Genomic DNA, 14,071 nt, shown 5'->3' with positions numbered 1-14,071 from the left:
GGGTCACAAAGACACATGATTCCCCCCAAAACCAGGATACAATTCCAGCTCCACTTGTCTTTGATCATGCTACTTTTCACTTCAGATCTCAGATTTGGCTTTCATGAAGCATCATATCTAACTTAGGACTCTAATTCCTTCAACACAGGACAGAAAAATTGCTGTCGGTTTTTAAACTTTAAATTTCCTGGTATTTTGAATTCTAAAGTTAGGCTTTACTGAACTGTTAACATTATTTTTGTTTCACAGCAGAAGCAACAGAGGTAAAAAACCAGCATGAAGACAGTTTACAATGGAATTTTTGATAACCACCAGACCAACAGATGAGAAAGTTACTTATTTCTGAGGTATGAGTTCAGGATGGCAAAATGATGATTTCCTGTGAATCAACAATATTATTATAAAAACTGAATATCCAAAATGTACTTATGCTGTAATCTTTGTCCATGAGCCCATCTCAACCTCCGGCCTTCTCACTCCCACTTTACCCCATCGAATCTAAAGTCAGACTTTTAGCATGAGAGACCACACCTCTCCCATATCTATTCTTTTTTAAGAGTTTATCCCATTTTTGATTCCTCTATAAATAACTAATAGCTAGGGTGGTGCCAAGGAAGGAAAGAAAAGACAGATACATTAGATCCCAAAGCAAAACAAGAAATAGACAAACTTAATTAAGTATTTTCCTTTCAAAATGCAACCACTCTTGGGAGAAATCAACATAGCCAGTGTTATGGATGAAATCCACCTTTTCATTGTAGCACCCCTGTTCCTGACTAAAGGCACTGCCATGCCATGCAAGGACATTTGGGACACCCAAATGACAAGTCAGACCAGCACTGTGGGCTGCTCACTGAGAGCCACCTTGGAAGCCACTCTCAGGCAGTGGCTGCAGAGCCAAGACCAGAGATGCCAGAGCTGCCAGAACCCCTGATGGGGCTCAGCAGTGCTCCCCACCTTGTTGCTGTGGTGCTCTTCCCTTGTGCCAGGTGTTTGAAGCGGGATTGGTGCCCGGTGGGCTCTGTCAAGTGAAGGTGTGCACAGCTGTGCCAGCACAAGAGGGAGGGGATGAGCAGGGAGTGGTGGGGCCAGGAGCTGCTTATTTCATCATGACTTTCTGCTTACATCAGCCAGGTGAGTGAGGGCTGAGAGTCTCTAAGCCACTGGTATTCATTCCCCTTAAAATACTGCGGCGTTCATCCCATTAGCTTACCTCCCATGTTCATGAGCATTCAGCCATACTAGCATTAGCAGTGCTGCAACCTGTTCGTCAATTGATGTACTTTTTTAATCTACTTTTTTCTTAATGATGTGTTAGTGATTCTATTTGTCTGTTGTGTTTTCACTGTTCCTCTTTCCTTTCTGTTTAATGTCTCCTTAAGTTTCCTTTTTGTGGCATCATTTTAACTTTGCCGAAGATTCAGTTCTGCTTTTCATTTGAATTCTAAGGGGTTTTGCAAGGATTTGAGGAGGCTGGAATGCAGTTCTTCATCTTGAATGGATGATACGTAACTCTTTAAAGTGTTATAGATTTCTTGTTTTATCAGTAGCAAAATACAGATGAGGAACATGAGCTACATTGGATTCCCAAGTGAAATGTAGGGAGAGAGGAATCTGAACACTTGCATGAGATCAGAAGGGAGCCTTGTCTTGGGACCCTCAGCTTTTTCTTCTAGAGTTTCTTATTCACACCCAGCAGTAACATTGGCTCAGAGGACTCTAAGAGACATCTCATCCTTCTTCATGCCCTTTCTTACCACAAATGTTAACAAACTTAAAGACAACACCCAAAATGTGCAGCTGGTAGCTGCACCAGGTAGTAGGTGCACCACCTTCTATTTGTTGGTGGAGTAAAGGACTCTAGAAGTTGGGTAGCACATACAGCTGCCATCTCACATTCTTCAGGGGCAGGCACAGCTGTTTGTGGTTTTTCCCCCTCCCCAGAGCGTTATTTTGCCAGCACCTGGGAGATGCACCTGGCAGGGTGGGACTGAGGAATAAACAGCGCTGAACACGCTCAGTGTGCTGGCTGAGAAAGAGCACACAATGCTACTCCAAAATAGCATTTGAAAGTGGCAAAGGCAAATAACCTTTCCTCCAGGTACAGGTCAAAGTGAGAACTATTCTAATTTAATCCAGATCTATAGGTTTCAGAATCTATCCCCCAAAGAATCCAAATTGATCAGAAACCTAGAGATCTAAAAGATTACTTCAACAAATACTTCTATTCTGAGCTGCCTGCGTACAATTCCTTCCTATTATTAATTAAATACATTCCTGGAAAAGCAATTTTCTTTCTTCATTAAGAGGATACCAAGGGCTTTCCTAGAGTTTGGAACATGGTGCACGCACAGCACCAGGACAGCCCCCACCAAAAGAAGGGCATTTGTGGGGTGGCAGCTTGGTTTGGAGATTTCAGTTCAGAAGGTGGTGTCTGGAAGTTGCTGGACATTCTGTCAAAGCCTTTTTCAGAATTTTAGTATATTTTATGAACTGATTCCTCTCCCATTTCCCTATTTCTTTGACAAAGTTAGAAAATGCAATGTCTTAAGGAACTGGGAATGTCAGACAGGTGCCTTGTAAGAATGGTTATAAACGTGAAATGTTGCCCAATATCACCACATAAAATTAATGCTCTACACACTAAAACCAGGTCCATTCATTTCAGGCGTGTCTGTATGAGAAACGTGGCATGTAAACCCTCATGTCCTTCTCCACAGTGTCTCATTTCCTACAACTGCTGAAGATTTAAGCAGCTAGAGGCAGTGCAGTGCCTCTGATGATGGGAGTGACGCAAAGCCCTCGGTGTCAATGTGCCCTCCAACCCTGGGAAAGCTTGGGTATGTATGTCAAACTCATGACTTGTGTTCCAACCAGCAGAAATTGTGACTGTAGCCCAAGAGCACTAGTTGCTGTGCTATTGTACCTGAAATGGTGAAGTGTCCTTTCGCTGCCAGGTGCTGAGCACACAGAGGCTTGGAGAGGTGACTCACTGCAATAAAGCTGGTGGCTTGTGTTGACTTAGGGAGCTCTGTCAAGGATCTGCACTTCCTTCTGCTGCTGCCTGAACTTCATCTGCAAACAGAGACCCCAAGCCAGGTGTCACTGTGCAGACAGATGTTAAGAGTAACAGCAGATATTACAAAGCTTGTTTTTTAGCAAGATTTCTCATAATCACACTGTAAAATCCATGTTTACATATTTTGTTACGCAGTAGAAATGTCCAAGTAGGGTTGTTTAAGAGCTGTAACCTCACCCTAATTTGAGTGACTATAAAGAACAGGAAACAACAAACTTACAGGAAGAATGAAGCAAAAGTTAACCATATGCTAGAAGTTGTTCCTGCATTTACTAGCTGGAGTGCTCAATAAAAGTTATTTGCTATTTATATCTTTTTTCTATGGTAATTTGCAAGTATTCATAAATCAATCTTACAGCACTCTTGTGAACTGGGTATAGATCTCTTTTCAGCTAAGCAAAAGCACAGACTTGTCACTGCTCAGTGGCTCATCAGGAAGGTGTTGAGCTTATTGTGTCTCTCCAGACCTGGTAGCACTGAAATCTTTGGATCCTTTGGCTGATGACCACTGAAGCAGGTTTGCACAGACATTGCCTCTCTGCCAGGAGTGCTAGAGACCTGAGCCAGCTGCCTGTCAGTCACATGCTGCCAATAAAAGATCAACTTTAAAAGCAGGATCTGCCATTAAAAAATAACTTCCACGTCCAAACAAGCGTTATGTACACAGCCTTATCTAGAGGACCCTAGATTGCCTCCACTCTGAGATAACAGAGAAAGAAACCTGAGCCAGGACCACATCTCAGTGGATGAAACAAGTGCCCGTGTCAGGTGCTGCCTACTCAAGGAGGATCTGCTCTGTATCAAACAGGATCCAGAGCCTGTAAACACATGGGCTTCTGCATGCCTTGAGGTACAGCCAAAATGTCTTTCTCTTCTTATACTGTGGTCAAAATATTTTTTTCCAGGGAGGGTTCATACAGATCCATCTCATTCACACATGGAGGAAAAAGGTGGTTTCATGGATTTTTTTATGCCCTGTCATTTTAAGGTGGTTAAGTCAAAGCCTGAGATTCCTTTTTTTGCTGGAAGCTTCTTCAGGTCCTGTAACTAGATAGATATTTCCAACCAAAGGAAGGCTCTCTAAGTAGAAACACTCTTTGGCACATAAGCCTTAATAGTGAATGTTAAAAATTTCCTTACAGTTGTTTTCACTGCAATAGCTTGAAGCAGGGGTACTCTGTAGGCAGGACAGACAGCCCTGTTCTGTGCTTGAGTTATTTCAGATTGACACTAGAATTCATTCAAACTTATGTAGAATGGATTCATTATATCTGAATGAAGAGTCTAACTGCCAAGTGGACAAGGGTTGCATGTCGACCCTGGGTTTCCTCTCTCTCCTGGCCCTGTCATCCAAAACATGCTTAGCCCTTGCCTGTTATTGTCCTAATGTTTGTGGAACACAGTGCAAAATTCTGACATAGTGATTCAAAGTTGAGTCAGTATTCCTGAAGAGTTTAATATTCATTGAGGTTAACTTTTTAATTCCAATTAAAAAAACATATCCAGTGTGTAGGGTGTCTTGCTGGTGTGAGAGCAAAGGTGCCTTCCTTTTTTTCCAGTGTGGGAAGGGCACCGGGTTTGTTGTTGCCTGGTGTGTCCTGTGCCAGCAGGAATGGCTGTTAAATTGTGTTGTTGACTTAGTGATACGACCTGTTTGCCATCAGGGACCCCACGTAGTGCTTTGTACACATGAAAAGCAAGTAGTTATGGCTCCGTTTCTGCTGTTTACAGAGATTGAGAGCTCTTTAGTGTGACAGAGAATCAGACCCTGAGACAATTGCTGGGTTTGAGTACATGAAATCATCAATCAGTATATAGAATAACAAGTTCAGTAACTGATATGTGAGGATAAATGAATATTTTAAGTTGTAAAAACAGCACGAGATTCTCACCTCCCCCCTTCCAAACAGAAAGTTGAATAGCAGAATAAGTGGGGGGAAAGGCACTTTATTTACCTGGAAAGTCTGTAGAGAATTAAACATCAGAAAGGCTTGGTGGCTGGTGGCTCACTGTCTTTGAGAGGAACACTATGAGAGGCTGGCATCACTCCCTGGTGAAGAGTTTTCAGTCACTACAGTTTCACAGAAACAGGAATTTTGGTGGGTTAATGCCACTGGTTGGATGTACCTGGGCTACTCTTGGTGCCTCGTTTTCTGATCAAATGGAATGTTGTTCTACTTGAGATGGAGGAAAAAAATAGGTGAAATTGTTCAAAGGTTGGTGGTAGTATGTTACAAGTCGTCAGTAACTTCTGTTGCTCCAGCCTCTTTGCAAGCTAATGCTGTTTTCCATTGGAGTCCATGTGCCTCAGTGACAACTTCAGGACTATGTATGAATAACTGATTGTCTTTCCTTCATTTTCAGAATCTAAGTGGGAAGGGAAAGAATTGTTAACTATGCAATTTCACTAGCTGCCCTTGTGCAGTTGGTTGCATAAGAGTTTCTATGAAATCTAAGTTGTTTGAAATGTATAGAGCTGTAACTGTGTAATTATAATACTTTAATTTTTCTGCATGCAGAGCTTTAACTAAGTGTGCTCAAGCTTGCATGAAGGGAAAATATTTATTTAATGTTTTCTAGCAGTTGGCACACATAGTCTATGTGTCTTGGCAAGATAGTAATCAAGGAAGAGTTTGCTTTTTATCACATAGACTGAGCCTTCAGAGAAAATGCAGCAGGTTTAGTTTTATTAAACTGCTTGAGGTACCTCAGCTTTTCATTGAGAACATCAGCACAGAAGATTAATTTCTCCCTGGCTGAATGCTTAAAACTACAGTCACTGACTCAGTCATATTTATCCAAGGATTAGGTCAGAAATATAGGTACCTAATATTTTTCTAGCAAACCAAGTGCACTAGAAACATGATCATGTTTCATGAAATGAGATAAGATTAAATTCTGTCTACAAAAAGAGCAATTTTTCTTATTAAGAATAATGATTCCAAATTCTCTGATAGCTAAAGCAGTTTAGAGCAAGCTGAAATGGCAGGGACACAGTCAATACTCCTAAAACAGAAGTCTCTGCTTGGGAACAATTTGGACACACAGGAGAATGACAGAAAAGCTGATGAAACTGCACTGGTCATGAGGCATCCAAAATAACCTCCAAAGATCCTACCACAGCCCCTCTTCCCATCTTGTAAAGGAATGGTAGTAAAAAAAATCTGTGGAAGACAGTGCTTAACCTGCATCATGTTTTGATGTCTTCTCACCAAGCAGGAGTTGAACAGATCTCCCAGGGTGAGCTAGAAAGACTTAATTTGGCTAAATCATTGTCTAGCCAAATTATTTATATCTAATCACCGTTAGCTGCCATCCTCTTAGGTTTTCTCTTTCTTCAGAAATAGTTCTACACATTTCCAAAGAGTTTGTGAACACCTCTCTGTGTTCAGGGCAATGATGGCATGTTTTTCTGCTACATTTGGCCTGCTTGATGACTTTGTCTTGTTTGAAGATTTGTCTTTTCTTTAGTTTTGTGACATTATTTCCCATTTCCTGTCTGTTTTCCTGTCTTCTTTTTCCATGAGTGTTCTCCCTTCCTTTCTTTGGTTTCTAGGGAAAAGTCCCACTGTGTTTTGTCTTTGGCCATTTGACTGTGTAGCCAAACACTCCCCAAGCACTTTGTGAACCTCTTGCCTCCTGAACACCATCCTTCACTCTCTACATTAGGGCATGATCCATTTTTTCAAGGCACAAGGCTTTTTATTTGGCTTTGCTAAAGTGCCCATCTTACCAAGAAATTAGCATCCTCTATAATCTGTGCCCCTTTGATGACTTTTGCCTCACTTGCCATGAATAAACCTCTCAACAAAAAGGTGTAAGTATTGACAGCCCCTTCTGCGAGCTCCTCTCCCTGCAGTCTGGTTGCTCCCTGGTAGGTAACATCTTGCAGTGCTGAGTGTGGTGTGTGCTCTGTGGTCCCTGATTCACTCAGCAGGCTCAGGTGGGATCTGCCAGCCAGAGCAGTTTCCAGCTGTTCTCATGCTCTTAAGAACAGCCAGCTTTGAAGGGAGTGAAGTGCACCTAATGAAGGCATCTGTGTTTACATCCAAATCAGCTAGCTCCCATTTAAAAGGTTGGGTGTTTGTTTTATTTTTTTAATCTCTGTACATCCTTCTTTGCTTCTCTGAAGCCTTGAAAATTGCATTTGACATCAGCTGTTGCAGGGAAGAGAAGTTCATTAGTGCTCCAAAACTTCCAAATTAGATTATGTGACGTACTGCAAGTATAAAACAAACATTAAGTAATGGCAGCCCTGTCAGTTAGAATTACACTCCTTCTCAGTTTTGGGTCTTCTTTACTAAAGAGAGGTGGTGTCGTTGTTCAAATGAGAAAAAACTTAGAGAAAAAAAATTGCTCTTACTGGTTCCCTTAATTGCAGCTGGCTTTCAAGGGGTAACATCAGAGTCCAAATTTTCTTTGGGTGGATATTGGAGTATGCTAGTTATGAGCCACCAGAAGAGTGCAGGGCAGATCAGGGAGAAACTGCTGATTAAAAAATAATTAAAACCAGTTTTCTTGCTTTACAGCATGTGGAGCTGGCCAAAAACTATGAGTGAGTAACTCTGTCTACAGATGTGCTTTTTGGTCTCTTTTTTCCTAATCACCTTCTCAATATGTCAGGGCATTTTAAAATTCTTCTCATGCCTGCAGCCACCATTTCTTGAACTTCAGGTTGGTTTTATTTATGGTATGTGGAGAAATCACAGGGGCTCTGTAATGTGTCAAATATCACAATGGATCAGCATTTGTACTGGCAGATAAAAGCAGCTGCAGGTTACTTAAGAGGGTGTGTGCAGTGTAATGGAAGAGAATTCAACCATGGAAAAAAATAGCCTCCAGTATTCCATCATTAAGAGGAATACATTAAAGCAGCTGCAGAATTAATAGCAGGAAATTCCTTCTTTATGATCCATGAAATTTTCAATCTATATTATCCTATTCTTCCTAACAACTTCTAATTGCAAAAGTGAATTTCTCTGTTTATTAATTTTGCCACATAGTGACTTACAATTGAGAGTAAATTGCCTGAAAACAAAATTCAGTTTCATTTGACTGAACCATAAAAATCAGGGGACCACGGAGGGAGGAGCGCTCCCAGCAATTATATATTCTTTTCCTGCAGATAATGAAGAGAGCAGCCATTGATACTGGGGTTTGTGGCCACAGTGGTCAGAGTCCCACAGAGACAGTGGCTGGCCAGCACAATGAGAGTATGTTTCCTCCAGAAAGAAGAGCCCTCACTTGCCATGAGACTGCTCTTTGCTGACTGCTGTGCCATTTGCTAGGCTGACAAACTCGTAACATTTTGTGGGTGGCAAAGTGATGTCATTTTACTCAACAGCTTGTAGCAATTTCCACTCCTAACCCTTCATGAGAGGTACAAATTACCAAAGAAAAAGGTCCGTAAGCTTACAGATGGCAGTATCGCTTTTCTTTTCCATTGAGATCACAACATCCTTCTTTCTAGCTGGATGACAATTGGGCTGTCACTAAAATTACATAATGCTCTGTCCCCTGAGGGGCTATAGTTTGGGATTCAAAGGACAGCTGTCAAAATACAAGTTGATCTATTTTGAGCTTTAGAAGTCTCTTAGTGGGCTGTACATTAGAGTTTGTCTTTTTTGTGTGTATGTGAATAAAAGGTAGAGTTAACAATGGAATGCTAATGAAAAAGCTACACTTACATGGTAAGTTAAATGATACACACAAGATACAAATGACAAATTAAAAGAACTGGTATTTGCTGTAAATCATAGCCTTATGCAAATGGCAGCACTATAATGACCCAGTGGGGTTTGGTATCCTGTGGTAAAGCTGGCTTTTCCCTTTGTGTACTATCACACTATACAATATGTACTAAAATCTGCTCTGATTTTCCAGGTTTTGTCCAGTGTCTTGAAGTCAGCTGTGCTCTAACAGCATCTAATGCTGGACACTGAGTGTCTGCAAACTGCTGTGAACAAGCATTAAATCAAAGAGTCTCAGTACAGCCTTGGACTGTGACTGGAAGGGACAACTTGGGTAGTTTTAGAAAACCTCTCCAAAATTTCCCCAGTCAAGAAGGAAAAAAAAAATAAAAAAAGGAAAAAGATTGGGAAAAGTATCTTGGTTTGTTTAAACCCCATCTCCAGCTTCATACCCACTCTCTCTGAATGGGATGGGAGAGAAAATCAGAAGGCTCAAGGTGTGAAAATTCATGGATTGAGATAAAGGCAGTTTAATATGTGAAGCAAAAGATGTGTTTACAAGCAATACAAAATATGGGATTTATTCACACTTTGCAACTGGCAGGAAAATATCAGTTGTCTCTAAAAGAGTTGGGCTCCATCTTCCATAACAGTGACTTAGGAAGACAAATGACATAACTCTGAACTTCCCTTTTTTTCCTTCTTTCCCCCAGCTTTTATTGATGAGCACAACATCCTGTGGTGTGTCACATCTCTCTGGCCAGCTGGGGTCAGCTGGGGTCAGCTGGTTGAACCTGGCCTCCTGCAGTGGGCACTTCCACATTCCCCCAGTCCCCACCTTTGCCTTCTGTGACTCAGACAGTGTGACTGGACCACCTGCAGGTGACGACCAAGGCAAAAATGCCACCTACTGCCTCAACCTTCTACATCTTTCTGGTAACCAGTCTCTTGTTTCCTTCTGAAGAAATCCCACATTTTCCCTAGTCTTCTTTTTATCACCAACATACCTATAGAAGCTTTTTTCTTTTTGTTGCCCTTGATGTCCCTGGACAGATTTAATTGTCTCAGGACTTTAGTTTTCCTAACCTGATCCCTGCTTGCTTGCAGAACTTCTCTGTACTTCTCCCAGGCTACCTGTCCCTGTTTCCACCCTTTGTAGGCTTTGTTTTTGTGTTTTGGTTTCTCCAGGAGCTCCTTGTTCATCATGCAGGCCTCCTGGAGCTTTCTCCCTGCTTCCTCTTTGTTGTGGTGCATCATCCCTGAACTTGGAGGAGGGGATCCTTGAATGTTAACCAGCTTTCTTGGACTCCTTGCAGGGTTTCATCTCATTATATACTACCAAGCAGATCCCTGAAGTGTCCAAAGTCTGCTCTCCTGAAGCCCAGTGGTGAGCTTGCTATGCACCCTCCTTGGTGCTCTAAGGAGCTCCACTCTTTCGTGGTCATTGCCACGCAGGCCAAGGGGTGTGTGTGTGTCAGGGCACCTATTTCTGGACTCTGTCAAGCAGGGCAATCTTTTGCTGTATATTGCTTTATTTGACATTAAGAAAATCACATTTAAAAAAACCCAAAACAAACTGAATGCATATATAATATCACCTCTTCAGGTCTGAGTCACTGAGAGGAAGTAGTTGTCTGTGACATGAATGGAAAGGGACACATCTGCAAAATAATCAGACTCTTATATTAGATGTTAGTCCCATTTCTGAAATGCATTTAACACTGGGGGAAAGATGACTGAGATGTGCGAGTGTTAGAACACACATTTGATGCTCAGCTGTGTGGGAATGAACGAGAAGATGAATGATTGTTTTTATTTGCCAGTCTGATTTGTGCAGGAGATTTGTGGGATGGCACTCAGGCATGAATGGGAGCTGTTGGCTTGTTTAGTCTAGCAGAACAAAAGAGAGAAAGGATGTCACTGCTACCTCTAAATACTGTCAGACAGGAAAAGAGTATTTCATTGAAAAGAATGCTGGCAGAGGAATGCCCTGGTATGAATGAGCTAGAAATGAATGTAGGCTGACTATGAAAAAAGTTCAAAATCCTAGGCAAGAAACTAACTTTCAGAGAGGAGTAGGCAAAAAAACCTCCAACCTTTTGCTTGTTTTAAAGTAGAGCGGAGACTGTTTACAAATAGGATTGTATGATGCCATTATCTGGCAGAATGAGGACTCAAATTCATCCACTCTGAGGTCTTTTCCAGTCCTAGGCTCCTTGGTCCTACAAAACATTTACATCAGACCTATGCATTGCACAGCTTCTCTGAGCACATACTACCCACTGAGGATTTTCTTTGGTCAAGCACTTGTGGATAAATAATTTGTTTGTCCTGTTTGACCTCTGCAGGTCAAAGCTTCCACTAGGAATAAGCTGGTGCCTCTTAGCCAGAGGGAGCTGGCTGCATGCGGAGTTAAGAGGCTAGGTTTGAGGTATCAGGATTATTTCTCTGCAAAGATTTTGAGATTATTTGTGCTTCCAGAACTGAGATAGAGAGCATGTAGGACATTGGGAGATGGCATTTCTCCCAGGGTCTGTAGGATTCACCGGGAGTCATAATTCACAGTGACTGTTGACATCCAAGGATGAGCCCTCATGTTTATAAACATGGTGAGCTAATTGCTGTGCATTGGCAATTTCCTCCCCTTAGGAGGTTAGTTTGGATCAGTCTTCACCATCAGTTACCATCTGTAGCTTTGTTTTTCCTAATGTTTTTTACCTCCAGATGCACGTTCGCAGCCAAAATGAGTTGCTGTGAGTTGTTGATCACTGAGAAGCAATTGCAGCAAGCGTTGATGTTGGTGGTTCTTCGTCCTTGGGACTATTTGCCCAAGGTCCTGCCTTCTCAGCTGTTCCATAACATTTGCTCTGGGACAGGCAGAGGGAGCAGGGAGCTGGAGTGAGGTGGTGGACAAAGTAATTGAGTTTTAATCAAAATGCAAATCAGCAAGCAGGAAACACTAACTTATATAAATGATATTAAACTTATTAGCATTTAATGGAGAGGCAAGAGGTATTCTCAGAGAAAGAATTATTCTTATTCTTATTCTTATTCTTATTCTTATTCTTATTCTTATTCTTATTCTTATTCTTATTCTTATTCTTATTCTTATTCTTATTCTTATTCTTATTCTTATTCTTATTCTTATTCTTATTCTTATTCTTATTCTTATTCTTATTCTTATTCTACCTAGCAGTAGTTCTGGCTAATTCACAAGAGCTTAACTATAATCTGCACCTGTTCCTCTAGGGAATGTTATTATATATTATACTCACATTTCTACTGAAAATAATATTGTCCCTTTCTCAGTGGGTATGCACCTTAGATGGAAGCCTTAATTCTGCACGTTCAATTAAAAAAATATTTTACAATAGCTTTTAATTAGTCCATTTTTAATTAAGGCAAGAGGATCTGTAATTTAAAAGTCTATTTTTAAGTATGGTAAATGTACAGAGAAAAAGCAGATCAAAAATACACTCATGGGGAAAAGAAACAGCTCTCTTAACAGCAGGAGGTACTTTCTGTGGTTAGACCACTCACCTGTTTGTATCGGTGTTCCTCAAGGTCTGAGATTAGTCATTTCTCACCCTTTCTGATACTGCCTTTTCATTTAGGGGCTTTGTTCATGTGCTGAAGAGGGAAATCATCTGCACTTGTCATTTTGTTTTTTCTCTTTTTTTTAATGAATAATTAGTCAATCACTTAATTTGAACACCACAGAAAGGAACTTCATTTAAAGAAAAGGCTACTGCTTTGTATTTAAACATAGTGATTTGAAATTAAATTTTGATTCAGGTGATTAGCTACTTTTCTGGATACTCTATGCTTGTCCTTTCTTCTAGCTTGTCAATAAGTGTAGTTTGAGTCTTTTGTAGTTATTTCACATACACGTGATGAGGAATTTTGGAAGACTAATTTTGAGGCAGATAATAGCTTTAGAAAGCAATTAAAAATTCAAAGAAAAGACATTTCCAATTTTTTTTTTTTTTTTTTTTTTTTTTTTTTTTTTTTGTGGGAGGAAGGGTTTAGAAGTGGTTTTTGTTGGCTCTAAGGGTAGCCTTTGTAGCATAAAAGGGAGCTGAGCAACCAGAGTCCACAGCACAGGCTCTGAGCAAAAAAAAGCCCAGGAAATGAAGTGGATGTCACACATGCACGTGCCAGGTCCTTCCTTGTGTTAGTCCTGTGGAGAAGGTGATGCTAGAGTGAAGCATTCACTGGTGAGATGAGGTGGGGAAGGAAGAATCTGGAGGACAACATTTGAAGTGAACTGTTCCTGTCCGGGCACTTGACTGCAAGCTGCAGCTTGTCAGTGAGCAAAGCAGTGCCAGGATGGGCCTGTCTTGCTGGTTTTGAGTCCTGATATCACACCAACACAGACAGCTGCAGGTACAAAGGTCAGATATGTGCACGACGAATTATTTCGTTTCCCGACTTTTTCATAGATATGTATTTTACTGTTAAACAAGGTGTGTCCCTGATTATTACCCATGTTGCTATCATAAGCTCAAGAACTTGAAGTTCAAATCTAAACTGAAAATAATTAAAATTGAAGCAATTATGGGAATGCTGTGGGACTTCCAACACAAGAAAGTTATGGACCTGTTGGAACAAGCCCACAGCAGGGCCACAAAGATGCTCAGAGGGCCGGAGGACCTCTCCCATGAAGGCAGGCTGAGAGAGTTGGGGTTGTCCAGTCTAGAGAAGAGAAGGCTCTGGAGACACCTAGGAACAGCATTCCAGTACCTAAAGAGGGTCTGCTAGAGAGCTGGAGAGGGACTTTTTACAGGCGTACATAATGATAAGACAAGGGTACTGGCTTTAAGATGAAGGAGGGTAGGTTTAGATATTGGGAAGAAATTTAGAATATATTTAGATATTGGGAAGAAATTCTTTACTGTGAGTGTAGAGAGGTCCTGGAGCAGGGAAGAAATTCTTTACTGTGAGTGTAGAGAGGTCGTGGAGCAGGTTGCCCAGAGAACCTGTGGGTGCTCCATCCCTGGAAGTGTTCAAGGCCAGGGTGGATAGGGCTGTTCTAGTGGGAGGTGTCCCCACCTGTGGCAGGGTGGTTGTAACTAGGTGATCTTTAAGGTCCCTTTGACTCCAAACCATTCTGTGATTCCATGAAACACAACCTCCTTCTCCTGTGTTACATCAGCTTGCAGCTATCTCATACTGATCTCCTTGCTGTATTATTTGCTACTACTAATATTACTATTTAGTGATTATTGTTACTCTGTTGCAGCTCAAAAACCCTCAAGAAGTGTGAGCACCCATTTGTTCCCTTTCCTCAGAAGTAAGGGAA

The sequence above is a fragment of the Prinia subflava genome, chromosome 1 (genome assembly GCF_021018805.1).
Source record: "Prinia subflava isolate CZ2003 ecotype Zambia chromosome 1, Cam_Psub_1.2, whole genome shotgun sequence".
Taxonomy (NCBI): Eukaryota; Metazoa; Chordata; class Aves; order Passeriformes; family Cisticolidae; genus Prinia; species Prinia subflava.
Note: the sequence above shows the minus strand (reverse complement) of the source record.